At 32.4% G+C, this 13553-nt stretch overlaps 1 protein-coding gene across 1 annotated transcript in view; it reads right to left on the bottom strand.

The window, feature by feature from the left end:
- Kek5 (leucine-rich repeat, immunoglobulin-like domain-containing kekkon 5 protein) overlaps positions 1–7209 on the bottom strand; it is a 211029-nt gene extending 203820 nt beyond the window's left edge. Inside the window, exon 1 of the mRNA XM_083035532.1 lies at positions 6589–7209. The gene's annotated coding sequence lies outside the window, so the exon portion shown is untranslated. The remainder of the gene's footprint in view (positions 1–6588) is intronic.
- Between the last annotated feature and the right edge of the window lie 6344 nt (positions 7210–13553).

Raw genomic sequence — 13553 nt, 5'->3', positions numbered from 1 at the left:
TTCCTATATTCTACGGCCACAGTCAACGGTACCACACTCGGAGTGGACTTTAAATCAGATTACAGTGTGCACTTTCCCGCCAACAGAAGTGAAAACACGCACGTATATACGATGTGTAATACGTGTATAAGAGATGGGATAGAAGATGGGGGGGGGGGAGGGGGGGCAAACAAGCTGCGTCGAATCGACGTACGTTTCGCGCTACTAGAACGAACCACGCCAAATTACGCAAACACAAATACACGCACGATAAGATAATTAATTCCTTCGAGTAAGAGATTGATCCCGTACATAATGAAAATATTAGTAAAATGCTTCACGTTGCCCTTTCATGTCCGCACGATTACTGAGCAATATCCGATGCGTCCATCCCATCTGCATCTATATACTATATAGTGCATAATAAGCCTAGAGACTTAATCAGAGTAAGTGCCCTTTATGGAATGTGCATAATGTAGCGCTGTCTGTCAATGTAATACGTAGTTATTTATGGCAGAAAATTGTTCTTGTTTTATCTTCCATTAACACGGCGAGGTCAAACCATTTCATAGATACTTTATTAAGTATCGTAAAAACAACACTTGCTTTTAGCTAATCATTCTCCTTTCAAATATCTACGTGTAATTCTGTAACTGTAATTCTACTACAAAGTCAAGTAACGAGCAATATTTTTGGATAAACATTCATCCTCATTAATACATTCGTTAATATAGTTAATAAAATAAAATTAATTCCTCTCCACCTCCAGCATTTTTTTTGGACAACTTACGAAAACAATTTATGCTGATCTTAAATTCGTGCCAGTTTCTGTCCTGGACATTACGTGCCTAACTGACGCTATTCTTTAAAAGATAAAATGTTCCCATGGTCAACGCAGCACTTTTAAAAACGCTGCTTTTTAAATTGCGCTGAATTGTGCAAAACTTGTGCTGACTCGTATCGTAAATAATCTCAGCGAACATTATAAAGAAACAATACAAAGAAAATTACTTTATAATGAATATTATTTTTTAGTTTTATAGATTATATATAATGCCACATGTTATACAACAAATATTAACGCTTATCTCAAATAAACAAAATTTATATCATTTATATTGATATAAATATTTTTTCATTTGAGATACGCGTTTATATATTATATATGACATGCGCACACGAATATATCATAAAATCCATTAAAAATTCTATATCTTATTATTTTTATGATTTCTTATATGTTTTTGCTTACAATTTAATAATTTATTATCGTGTATTAGAAATACCTATAGAGCGTTATTGAATCAATATCAATCTGTGTGGTCAACGATTTATTACGTTTCACATCTTTGATGAGAATTCTTTTAACTTACAAATCCTAGCGCGTTCGAAATCCATTAAAGGAAAATCCCGGCGCCCTGACTCGGTCGACTTAGCGCACTACTCGACATTCGAAGAAAAAGCAACGATTTACGGGTTTCTGTGAAAATGTTATGTCTACCCGACGTTTCTATTTCAGCAATTTCCAACGGACTGCCAACTGTGAGGTAACGACGGTCACCGGCGCCGCAATCGGCAAGCGTAAACTACCGTCTCCGATCTCGTCACGAGATAACGTCACGGCGGGCGACAAGAACCGGCTGATTCCGAAGAAACGTTTTATTGTCGCGCGATGCGTACCGATGCGCATACACAACCACAGATCGTTAAAATCATAGTAAGTCGCTCCCTGGCATTCAGTCTCACGAACGGCTTTCAAAATCATGAATCAGAGTCCCTTTCTCGGAAGGTTGACGACTATTTTAGCATGAATGACGCGAAATAAATCATGACTAATGATTGCGGTTCGATTTGCGCGCGCGGGATATCGAAAGATGAGCAACATCGAACATTGAAGACGCATACCAGAGTAAAAAAAAAATCTCTCGTTTATAACTGTAATATATAATTATAAATTAAAGCGATTAATCAATAGATAAAAAATATCGTTCATTTATAATTTCGTCGGTTTTAACATTTTCCTCTTATTATAAATTTTAAATGCATCTCTTTAAAATTAACACTATTCTGAAACATAGATTTTAATAACAACGTATGTAATAACTACAAATAATATTAGCGGAATAATTAACGTACTACAAAAGAAGGATTATGTCTCACAGGACATGTTTCTATGCTACACACAAATTTGAATTTTAAAGTTTGTAGAATATATCAGGTGTCCCATTTTAAAGGACCCACTCAAATATCTCATTGTCAGAAACACTGCGTTAAATCGAAAAATGTTTCCTCCAAAAGTTGTAGGGTTTCGAGGGGGACATAACATAGTAATATTCATATGATCTTGGGCGGCGTCTTCAAGGTCAAATGAAGGTGAGAATGAATTTTGAAAAGAAGAAAAAATATTAGGAAAATAAAAAAATGCTTCAGATAAAAGTTGTTCAAATTAATTAGTAGAAAAAGATGTTATAATAAAAAATATGGGTTTCCATTAAAAAAATTCATTCTCACCTTCACTTGACCTTGGAGGCGCCGCCCAAGGTCGTATGAATATTACTATGTTATGTCCTTTTCGAAACCCTACAACTTTTGTAGGAAACATTTTTCGATTTAACGCAGTGTTTCTGAGATATTTGAGTGGGTCCTTTAAAATGGGACACCCGGTATACATACATATATAGAGTTGGAAATAATATCTGCTCCCACATAATACGAGCTGTCGTTTCTAATCTCGTATCTAAAGTATAAAACCAAACTGTATTATGAAATATTCCGTAATATGTGCGCGCATATCAGGCTTTATAATAATCTCTCAAATGAGCTTTATAAAGCTTTCATACGAGAAAAAATGCATCATTTTCTAAATTATTCTTTTATCTTTTATCAATTTATCTTTTTTTTCCTTCACATACTATACAAATGTAAAATTTATCTAACTTTTTTCATCCTCACAAAAGAAAAAAAGATACTAGCTATGAACATAAATTATTATTCTATTTTATACTCTTTCTTTATTTGTTCTTTTTTCCGTTTCCTTTTCTGTAGATATCTATTTCTTTTAGGATATACGATTTTTCCTTTTCCTAATATTTTTTCCAATATCCTGTTTCTGTTTTGACTAACAATAAGATTTTTCCAAGAATGACCGTAACTAATGCTATGTCACGTGTTGGCATATCTAGAGTTTAACTCTCACTTATTTTCTACCTGATGTTTTTTTGGAATCGCAATATAGGTGCGGTAGACTGAGAATCCTCTACCACGAAGATATGTATGATCAGACGACACGCACGTCATTCAAGGCAGGGCAACTGGATGCTCACGCATGATTCATACACGTATCTTTTATCATAAGACTCGCGATGCGTCACGATGACTGAGAGCAGAGGAATAAGGCGAGACGGCTTAAGAGTTCAATGACGTAGCCGATTTATGGTCAAAACGGATTGCTGTGCATCTATATATGTAACCGGATATGTTATTCGATATTGTGCTCTATTACACATTTCAAGTAAAATATTACAAATGTCACAGAAAAAAATAAGATATATTAAAAGAAAAATAATTCTAAATATTATTTATCGCTGATGCAGCACATAGGGCGTTACATGTAGACATTTCTATTTGATACTAAATATGTAACACTATTATTGTTACAAAGATGAGAAACACGAAGAAAGAATTCACAGGAATGTAACGTTCGTCACATTTTTATTCTTAAACATCAGCATTTTAGATTATATCGTGAAAACAATCTCGAAAGGTATATTTATTTAACTTGCAATGTTCAAATTTGAAAAATACAGTGTGAATATCGAACAAAAAATGAACTACTCTCTTTATAGCGCATATATTTCCATATTGATGCGGAATCGATAAACAAAAAAAAGCCGCATATATATTTCTCCACTCAAAATATGATCAGGATGAATATGAAAATATCAAACTGCGATTTCAAATTTTCAGGCACTAAAATGGTATACATCCATCGGAATGTTATTGAAACAGAAATGAACGTTTCAACTCGTTCACAGGTCCATGAATAAATCACTATGTTAGCGTATAAATTTGCTTGAAAATAGTATAGATAGATATTTAATGAACTATATAAACGTTTATCGAAACAATGCCGCTATTTTTGTTATCAAAAATTTTAACTTATTCTTACATCTCAAAATTTCTAATTAAAAGAAATTATTTTATAAAATTTATTACTGTTAATGTATTATTGATAAAATTTCCTATCCGACACAAAAGTATTAGAAAAGTAGTATACATATTCGTTATCAATGTCCTTCGGACATTATTTTTGCCATGTTTGATAAACGAAAGTGCTTTGTCGAAGAAATAGACTTTTCTCTTTACATTTGAAACTCTTCTAAATTGCGAGATGAAACCTTATAATTAAATGCTCTACGAAATTGTCGACTCTTGCTCGCTATCTAGCGACTCGATTGTCGTTTTAATAGAACGGTTCGGTTGTCTCGACTTTCAATGAAGGGAAGGAAGAGAGCTTGTACAAATAACTGCGTTTATAATATTGCAAAGCGGATCTCGTTCGTTCTGGGGAGAAAGTTCCTCGAACTTGATAATAACGTATATTCGGAATTGACAACGCGCACCAATTATGTTGGCAAACTGACTCGTAGTTCTTATCATCTCGGCAAGCGGCAGTATACGACGTTTGTTTACACAAAATACGCGGTAAACTTCTCGCCAATTATTCATGTTTGATCATCGAAATAATTTAACGATATTTGATATAAAAAAAAAATTGTGTATATATGTCAGAGATAAAAAAACTTATTATCTGATTCTGAAATACAAATTTTTCTATTTGAAAAAGGACATCCCAGATAAAGTAAATACAATACAGATCAAAACAAATTTTTATTCGGTCTCTAGCTCTCGAAAAGTTTGATATCTTATTTCATGCCAATCGCAATAGATTGATCGCTTCTATGCGAAAGAATTGATATCTCGTATCGAAACTGTTGTTCCAAACAACGACTTACGGAAGATTGATATATGTAAATATTAGAAGAATATTTCCAGATCTTTTACACACGATAAATATTATTTTATTGATCTTATCTTTCTATTATTATGCATCATAAGAATTTTAATAGCTTTTAAAACATATTTAACTATAAAATATATAATAAAACACATTAGAAATTATATTTTACAATTGCGTTTTAGATGAAATAAAAATAAAAAACGCAATTAATCTTCATTTTATTAAAATATCTTGAGAAAGTTGTATTTTTTGTATATATAATTTAAGAATTCTCAAATATTTTACGTCCACGCAATAATTGGATAAAGTAATTTTAACACATTGATAAGATAGACGCAAAAACTCTCAAATAAAAAAAGCTTGTATAAATTCAATTAACAAATCTCACATGGCAAAATATGTTTGCGCGATACAATATATGTATAATCTCATGTAATCAAATACGAAAATATCAATTAACTCGAGATTAACTATACATATCGCAAAGGAATGCTAACGCGAGCACATAAATATAAACATCCGAAAAAATTCGATAACACGAGGCACCGAAGACTCGCAAGATTGAATATACTAATGTCGAGTGTTTGCGTATGTCTGAATCAATGTTTCTTCCATTGTCAAATAAAGTCTATCTCATGTATATGATTGATCAATCTCTATAAAATAGCATGAAATTATATCCCGAATATATCAATGCCATTATTATCCATTGCACAAAATGCATTCTACATGACATTCAATATAATTGTAATTCCCGACCGATCAAAAATATTCAAGATTTACGCTACATAATTTAAATATTCAGATTCTGTTATTATTCTCGCGCAGACGATCAATATATCGGCATACTCGCATATCGACATAAACAACCGTATTTTCGCTACAATATATTTGGCACTCTTATTTTTGAAATATTTATTCTCATTATATTAACATACATCAAAATATTCTCGACGCGTATTAATCATTAAATTAAATCATAAAAATTCCATATATCGAGGACGATCAAAATTACATTTTCTCTCGGATATGTTTCAAATGTAACGTATAATACTTTATATGCTCTCTCTATTTTTTTTCTTCAAATCTCTCACAAAAGAGAAATAAAATTTCCAGATTACGTCGGACGATCGAATTTAATATTAGATACGCGGTTAGAATACGGATTTCAAAGTCGAAGAGCACGGATTGCGGTCTTGCGACGAGATGATATCGCCGTCGTGCACGACCGAGCGAGGAGCAAAGCCGAGAGAGCGTCGCTGGAAGAGTCGAAGACAAGAGAGAGATTCCGAGAGATCACGCACGAGGTTCGCCGCTCCGGACGAGATTCCATTCCGGGCGAGACCGCGTTACACGAACAAAATGAACACGGCCGGTGTGCATCGCCTCGTGTGCCACGGACCGTAACGTAAGATAAGCTCGATCGGCGTTCTCTCGTAACATTTGAGGAGGGGAAGAGAGAGAGAGAAAACGTATTCGTACACGTATATATACACGCGGGCATCTTTGTTTAAACTTGCGTGCATCCGTCTCGCGACCAAGTCTCGAGGGAAACGAACGGAAAAGAAAAAAGAAAAATTGCTACTTACCATAGACGTTTGTCCGGCTTCGAATCCATCAATCAAGGCAGCGACAGTGTCCTTAACGTTCTCTCTCAGCACGACCCCACAGCTTTGCTCCTTTGTCTCTATATATCCTGCCTCGCAACTCCTGTTGCTTTAATCTCCTCACCAAGGACGCACTAGCCGAGGACACACCGCGATACTATGAACTTGGCTACAAAACCGGCACTCCCGTACTCCGAAATCCGAACGTAGCGTAACGGTCGTTCAAACGTGGCGCACGGCGTCACGCTATTCCGCGCAACCGACACATATATATACACTACACACACACGCGCGGAACATAGGTCACCGAAGAAACACCGATCGCGAAACTGATACAGTCGCACTCGAAATAACGTATACGCGAATACTGTACTGATGTCGCGCGACGACGCGACAATGCGAAATCGAGTATCGGTATGGCGCACGCCAATGTGTAATGTAACGCACGTACGCGTAAAAAGCGTGAGATCCTTCTCACGCGACGCACGGCATCGTGCTTGGAACAATCGGCGCAGCTCGTGCGTTCTCTCGTCGTAAAAGAGAGAGAAATCGTCGTCGACGCGACGCGACGCGACACGACACGACACCGACACAGACTACACGCACGACTGACTGCGGTGAACTGAGCCTCGAGTCGAGAGACGCCGAGACGCGCGACGGCGGCGCGCGTTTCCGATTGGCGCGCTCCCGATCGGCGCGCCACCCGATTGAGCGGCCGATACCGGAAGCAACGGCGGCGTCTTTAATCGTTCTTTGTGCGCGTCTTCGACCTTTTACTTTACTCATATCGGCGTGATATACAGAAGAGATATATGTGTCGTCGAGGATATACCTGTGTACATAGAAGACGACGATTCACCACCAACCAGGCAAGGATCGCGAAACATTGATGTGAGTATATTACTCATGGATTTTCTAACATTTTCCTGCATTTTCTCACCTAACCTGAATCCTCTTTCGAACATTGCTCTGTATGAATGGAGAAGCTTTCAAGCAATGACAAAAATATCGATAGACACAGAATAGTATTCGTGTCACGCATAAGTGGAAATCTCGATATCGTATTTCGAATTGAGAGTTTTTTACTCGACGAGAATGTCGTATGTGATTTATCTTACTAATGGATAGGTCTGTTAATAAAGCTGTGTTAACGAATTTTTAAATTTTGTACGCGGGTTTTTGTTAACACAAAATTACATTAACTGCCTGAAATTTTTACTTTCTTGCTAAACATTCGTGAAAGTTAGAATATCATTTATTATTTACGAAATTACGAGTGCTAATTGAAATAAAAATGCATGTATTTAATAAACAACCAATAAATTATAGATTAATTCTCGTGAAGATATAATATTTACCTCAAATAAATTTTGTTTTAATATTTTAATGCGCCGCGTGTGATTTGTTTGTTCATAATTGTTTACAGCTACATACACATACATACTTTTGATAATGTATAGGTACATAAATTTGGGACTAATTACATAAACACTTCTTATGAAACAAAACTGTCCGATAGTGAGAACACATATATTTTCATTTGCGCGGAATATAATTATTAATTAGCGAATCCGAAATAACACCTAATTACTGGTTATATTTTTATGTTAAATAATATTAAATGATTATTGTTACATTTTACGTATTACCGTGCAGTTAAGTTCATGTATATAGGTATATATAGTTTTATGTATTCAATACAGTGCAGGGATTAATTAAACTTTGAGTTTTCTGAGAACAAATATTATAATGCACAACACGATTGCATTATCGATGGAAAGTATAGTTAGATATTTTATTGCAGGATTAAATCTATCTCATTAGAGAGCATAGTAAAATATTTTGTTATTTCTTTATCACAAATAATTCAAAAGATGAGAGAGGTATTACTATAATTTGTCTATTCTCGAAATATCTATAGTTTAGCTTCTATTTTTTTATATTTAATATTGACATAATTTCAAATTAATGAAATCATTTGCAGAGAAAGAGATTAATTTGATATAAAAATAGTTTAATATTAATCAGAAGAGAAGCACCACAAGCAAACTTTATCTTTGTTCAACAAAATTTTTATCAATCTGAAGAAAATACAATGAAATCAATTTAACGTAATGTAAAAATTTAATAATAATGAAAAGACAAGCAGATGCGAAACAATACATAGGACAATAGATTTTTACATTTACAGTAATTGCTACATGAGATGTCAAGATTCTTCGCGTTACATAAAATTTAATTATGTTAGAATGAATTTTGAATGTAGTTGAGTTTACTCTTTCAAGATTTTGTAACATTTTATTTTAAAATAAACTAGAAATTCTTTTTCCGAAATAGCTCAAATTTACGATAGTGTTTCATTATAACACTATTTCTGAATCTTTCATATTATGTGCTCTTATATGCATCAATAGTGCTCTCTCCAATATAACAATACTGACAATATATCAGTTTTATTCTGACGTAACTACTGGATGATGCGATAAATACCATTTATTAGTATCAATTGAATAAATTATGTTTCATTCATCGCACTCGCCGTACGCTCGTATTCCCATCGTTCATCCCCCTGCTTTTCTATCGTCCTTTTTCAATCCTTTCCACTCAGTTGCTTTCTTTCGGTTCTCCCTTTAAGCACGCAGTAATTTGTAGCAACGGGTAATCAATTATTTAAGCGCGTTTTTTTCAATTTAAAGGAAAGATTAAATCATGCGTTTTGTAACGTACGAGAGAACACATCGATATTTCGACGATAATTAATTGAATTATATTTGTTCTCAAATATATACAAATTTCTCAATATAAAAAAATTGATTTTTTTTATCAGATATATTATTTTTATTAAGCCACTTAATTTTTTTATATTTTATTTATTTTTAATGAATATTAAAGAAGATAGATAATATTTTTATACATTTTTATTAGATATACATATACCTATATATTTAATTGCAAAGAAGTCATTTATTTTTCTAATATATTATTATTTATACATATAATACAACTAGACTAATGTCAAAATGGAATAGCGTACAACGACAGATATATGACGGAATCGATAAATGCATTAAATTTGCATCACAGGATTTAATTTAATTTAAATAAATCGCATTATATTTTAAATATTGTGAATTAGGTATTATTACGTTTCACAATGTCATATGAATGAATGAACACTGAGCTAAATATGAAGTTTGTAAAATCGTATTTCGAATTACATTAAATATTTTTATATAAAATATTTATTAAATGTTCATTCTGTTACATCAAATTTGAAAAAAAAACAAGTGTAAAACTACCGCGAATCTTTCAAAATCAATATAGAAGTAAAGTTGCAATATTTTATATTTTACTGAAAAGTTTTCTTATTTCAACATTTATATTATATTAATGTGTGATTGGTGATTACTAGGATATAGAAATTCAAATTATCAAGTTAGTAAAGATTATCTCTCTTCTATGAAAGAATTACAAATAAACTGCAGATGAATTCCAGATAAACTACAAGCTTTCTTTTATCTTTTTGTAAAATCGAAAATACATATTACTAAATTTTTTAGATATACAATATATGAAAATACGTATAAGTTTTTTAGATATACGATAATACATACATATATTCCTGATGCTTCTTGCATATTATCTATGTGTTCTCTATAAAAAAATGGATGATATATATCACGAATTCATTTGTTTCTTCTGCTAACAAAAGACATGCAAAGGTAATCGATACGCACGTAGTTATGACGCGTATATGACAGTAACATACTAAGTATTTAATATTCGTTTCGATCCCTAGTCAGTAAACTGATACGCGTCATTGTAGTTTAATCGGACCAGTGGGACTGCTGCACGCGCTATGGGACAAAGAATATGCATATATTTATGTTCTATTTTTATGCGAGAGAGTTAATAATCAATTTATATCGATAGCAGAGAAATATGACAGAAAGAGGAGGGAGAAAATCATAAGTAGGGTGACCGAGGGAGACTTATTGTGTAATTCAATTTATTGAATGTATGTGTTACATCATTTGAAAAATGCAGGGAATGCAAAATTCGGTTATGCTTAAACAAAAATTGCAAAACTCCTCTCTAAAGGAGTATTTGTAAATCGAAGTTTTAGAAAAAGTATATATTTGCTGGGAGACATGATATTAAATAAATGTAGTTTATTTTTCAAAATTATTATACAAAATCTACCTGAATTTGTATCATAAAAAAATTATAGTACTCCTTAAAAATTTATTATTGTGACATTGAGAAAAAATCTTGCGATTCCGAAAACTGTGTTCCATTTGCCTTTAATTAATATTAATTGAACAATTACTTGGTCTTCGTTAAGGATGATTCAACATAGTGTGGTGAAGGAATGAGACAGATAGGAAAATAAATAGCGAGGTGCTCCATAATGAAACCTTTGTAGCAGAAGGAGCTAAGGTAATTTTTCAGACTTGTCTCATAGTTGTCCTTCTGTGTGAAAAGTGGGTGACAACGCTCAAGATGAAGGCGTGCAAAGTTGGAGGCATTTTTATGATTTTTAGAGAATGAGAAATCATGCTGCACGAAATGTCAGAGACAAACTAAATATATATAATAAAGTGGCATAATCCAATAATGCAACATGTGTACGATAATCCTCTTTTTATTAAAATATAAGAAATATTAATCAGAGATCAAAAAATATGTATTTATTGAATAATATTTATAATAGATAGTCATAAAAATTTTTTAATTAATTTAAAATTTATTTTAGTTTTATGCAAATTTTACCAATGCTATTTGCATAATAACGTGAAATAACATGAATCTCGATATCGCGGTTTGTTAAATTTATTGAGCTAATGTTCCAGTTATATACTTCATACTGTTCGGAACTATCAAGAGAATGTAATTAAGCGGAGAATGTAGATTATGTCACGCATATTAAACTTGAGGCACTCGAAATACCTACGTGAGGATACTTAACGATACGCATATCTTATTAAATATTTATTTGTTTAAAATCACACACAATTATATTTTATTTATATTCGCGATATTTTAACGATTCATAATAAATAATTTACGGATATATGTATATATCGTTTTATTATTTTCATTAAAATATTTAAGACGTAATTCTCTAAATATATTCTAATAAATGTAGTAAAATTTTTTTAATGGATATACAGCTATTTAGATTATTAAATAAAAATCTCGGATATATAATATTACAAGATGATATTATTAATATATTTCCAAAGTATATATATATATATATGTATATATATATATATATATATATATATATATATATATTTGTGTGTGTGTAAATGTAATATGAGTTATATTTAAATTTTGTGCAAACATTTAATATTTTCCTGACGTAGTTGGCCTTAAGTGTGACGTAAACGTCACTATTTGAGGAAATTTTGCAGTTTAATTAAGTTGCTTCAATAAACATCGTACTTTCTCTTAACAAAGAAATATTTGCCGAACCAATTTGGCTAAGCTTCTGGAACTCACGAGAGCCTTTGACTTAGTTTCTTCAGTACATTACGACAGACAGCATGCTTCTAGATATACATCTTAGATTAATATCAGATATTGGATTCTTTTTATTGTGCAGTTATTTCGACAAGCTGAGTTCTTAATAATATCAACCGAGTATAAGAGGAAGAAAATAAAGATAAATAAAAATAGCGGATTTTTAAAATCTGATTTTAAATGATTTTTCTTATTAATTATTATATAATTGTACATGTATATAATAAATATATATATATTTTTTATTAAAATATATAATACATGCAGAATCAATTAAAAATGTTATAATACGAGATAATTAAATGTTAAATGACAAAATATGAATTTTTACATTTTGCTTTATTTATACGATAGCGAGTGAGTTTATGCGACACGAATGAGTTTATTGCATTACCAGCATTACAGCGTTAAGCACCTTAGGGACTGTGAATTTATGATGAGGAAGATAGAAGTTCCATTACATTTTAATGATGCTATTTCTTTTCAATATAATTCAAGTAGATTTTTCTTACAACGCTTATATATATTTTATATTGATAAATGCTCTTTAATTTTTCGATTTTTATATTCATACTCTCGATAATTTTTTGTTATTACTTATGTCAATTTTCCTGCAATAACATAATTCTCTTTTCAATATCTTTATAAAAAAGTATGATTGAAAATGTATCTTTGACATCTTGTACCTTTTGCGTACAAGAATACTTCTCATTAAAATCAGATTCTTCGTGTTGCTCACACGTCATTATTTCGGCTGTTCTATACGATTTTCTTATTTTTCTGCATATTTTAATATCCAGTAGTTCCGTTTCAGAACCCTTTAACGAATACTTTGTTCTGTTCCGAACGTTTGATTACACGACATAGCCGGAAGGAACGATGTTTAATTTCTTTCTTCAGCCCTGCATAACTGTCACTATAAGAAACATTAAGAGTACAGCGACACACACGTGTGCACACGCACATACACACATATACATATATACATATATACATGAGCTCACATGCGTGAGCAAAGAGTGGGCCGTTAGTGACAGTGGCTTTGTAAAACCGCCTCCTAATTTTTAGTTTGACAATACATGCCACCTCCCTTTTGTGTGTCCTCGGTAAAATGATGCGCGCACGGTAAAGCGGAAAGAGGCCAAGCTTTTCAATAAGCTGCTGCTTCTTGCCGCGAGAACGGAACAATTAGTTATTACCGTGATCCGCAAACCGACGTTATTATGTTAAAAGCCGCTACTTCGTACAACGCAAGTTTTCTCAAGGGAAAACGCTTCCGCTAAGTTGAAATATTAGTAGTTCCGTAAATCGCGCCTCGTAAATTTTGACTGCTTTCTTATACGAAAAATTGCGCATCCGTTATTATAGTAAAGTAGTATAATACAATTCTATTCGCGCGAGAAACTTTGTATTGTTTC

The sequence above is a fragment of the Prenolepis imparis genome, unplaced genomic scaffold (genome assembly GCF_030444845.1).
Source record: "Prenolepis imparis isolate NDT839.2.m4 unplaced genomic scaffold, iyPreImpa1.0 SCAF_4, whole genome shotgun sequence".
In the NCBI taxonomy this organism is placed as follows: Eukaryota; Metazoa; Arthropoda; class Insecta; order Hymenoptera; family Formicidae; genus Prenolepis; species Prenolepis imparis.
Note: the sequence above shows the minus strand (reverse complement) of the source record. Positions and strands in the feature narration are given on the sequence as shown.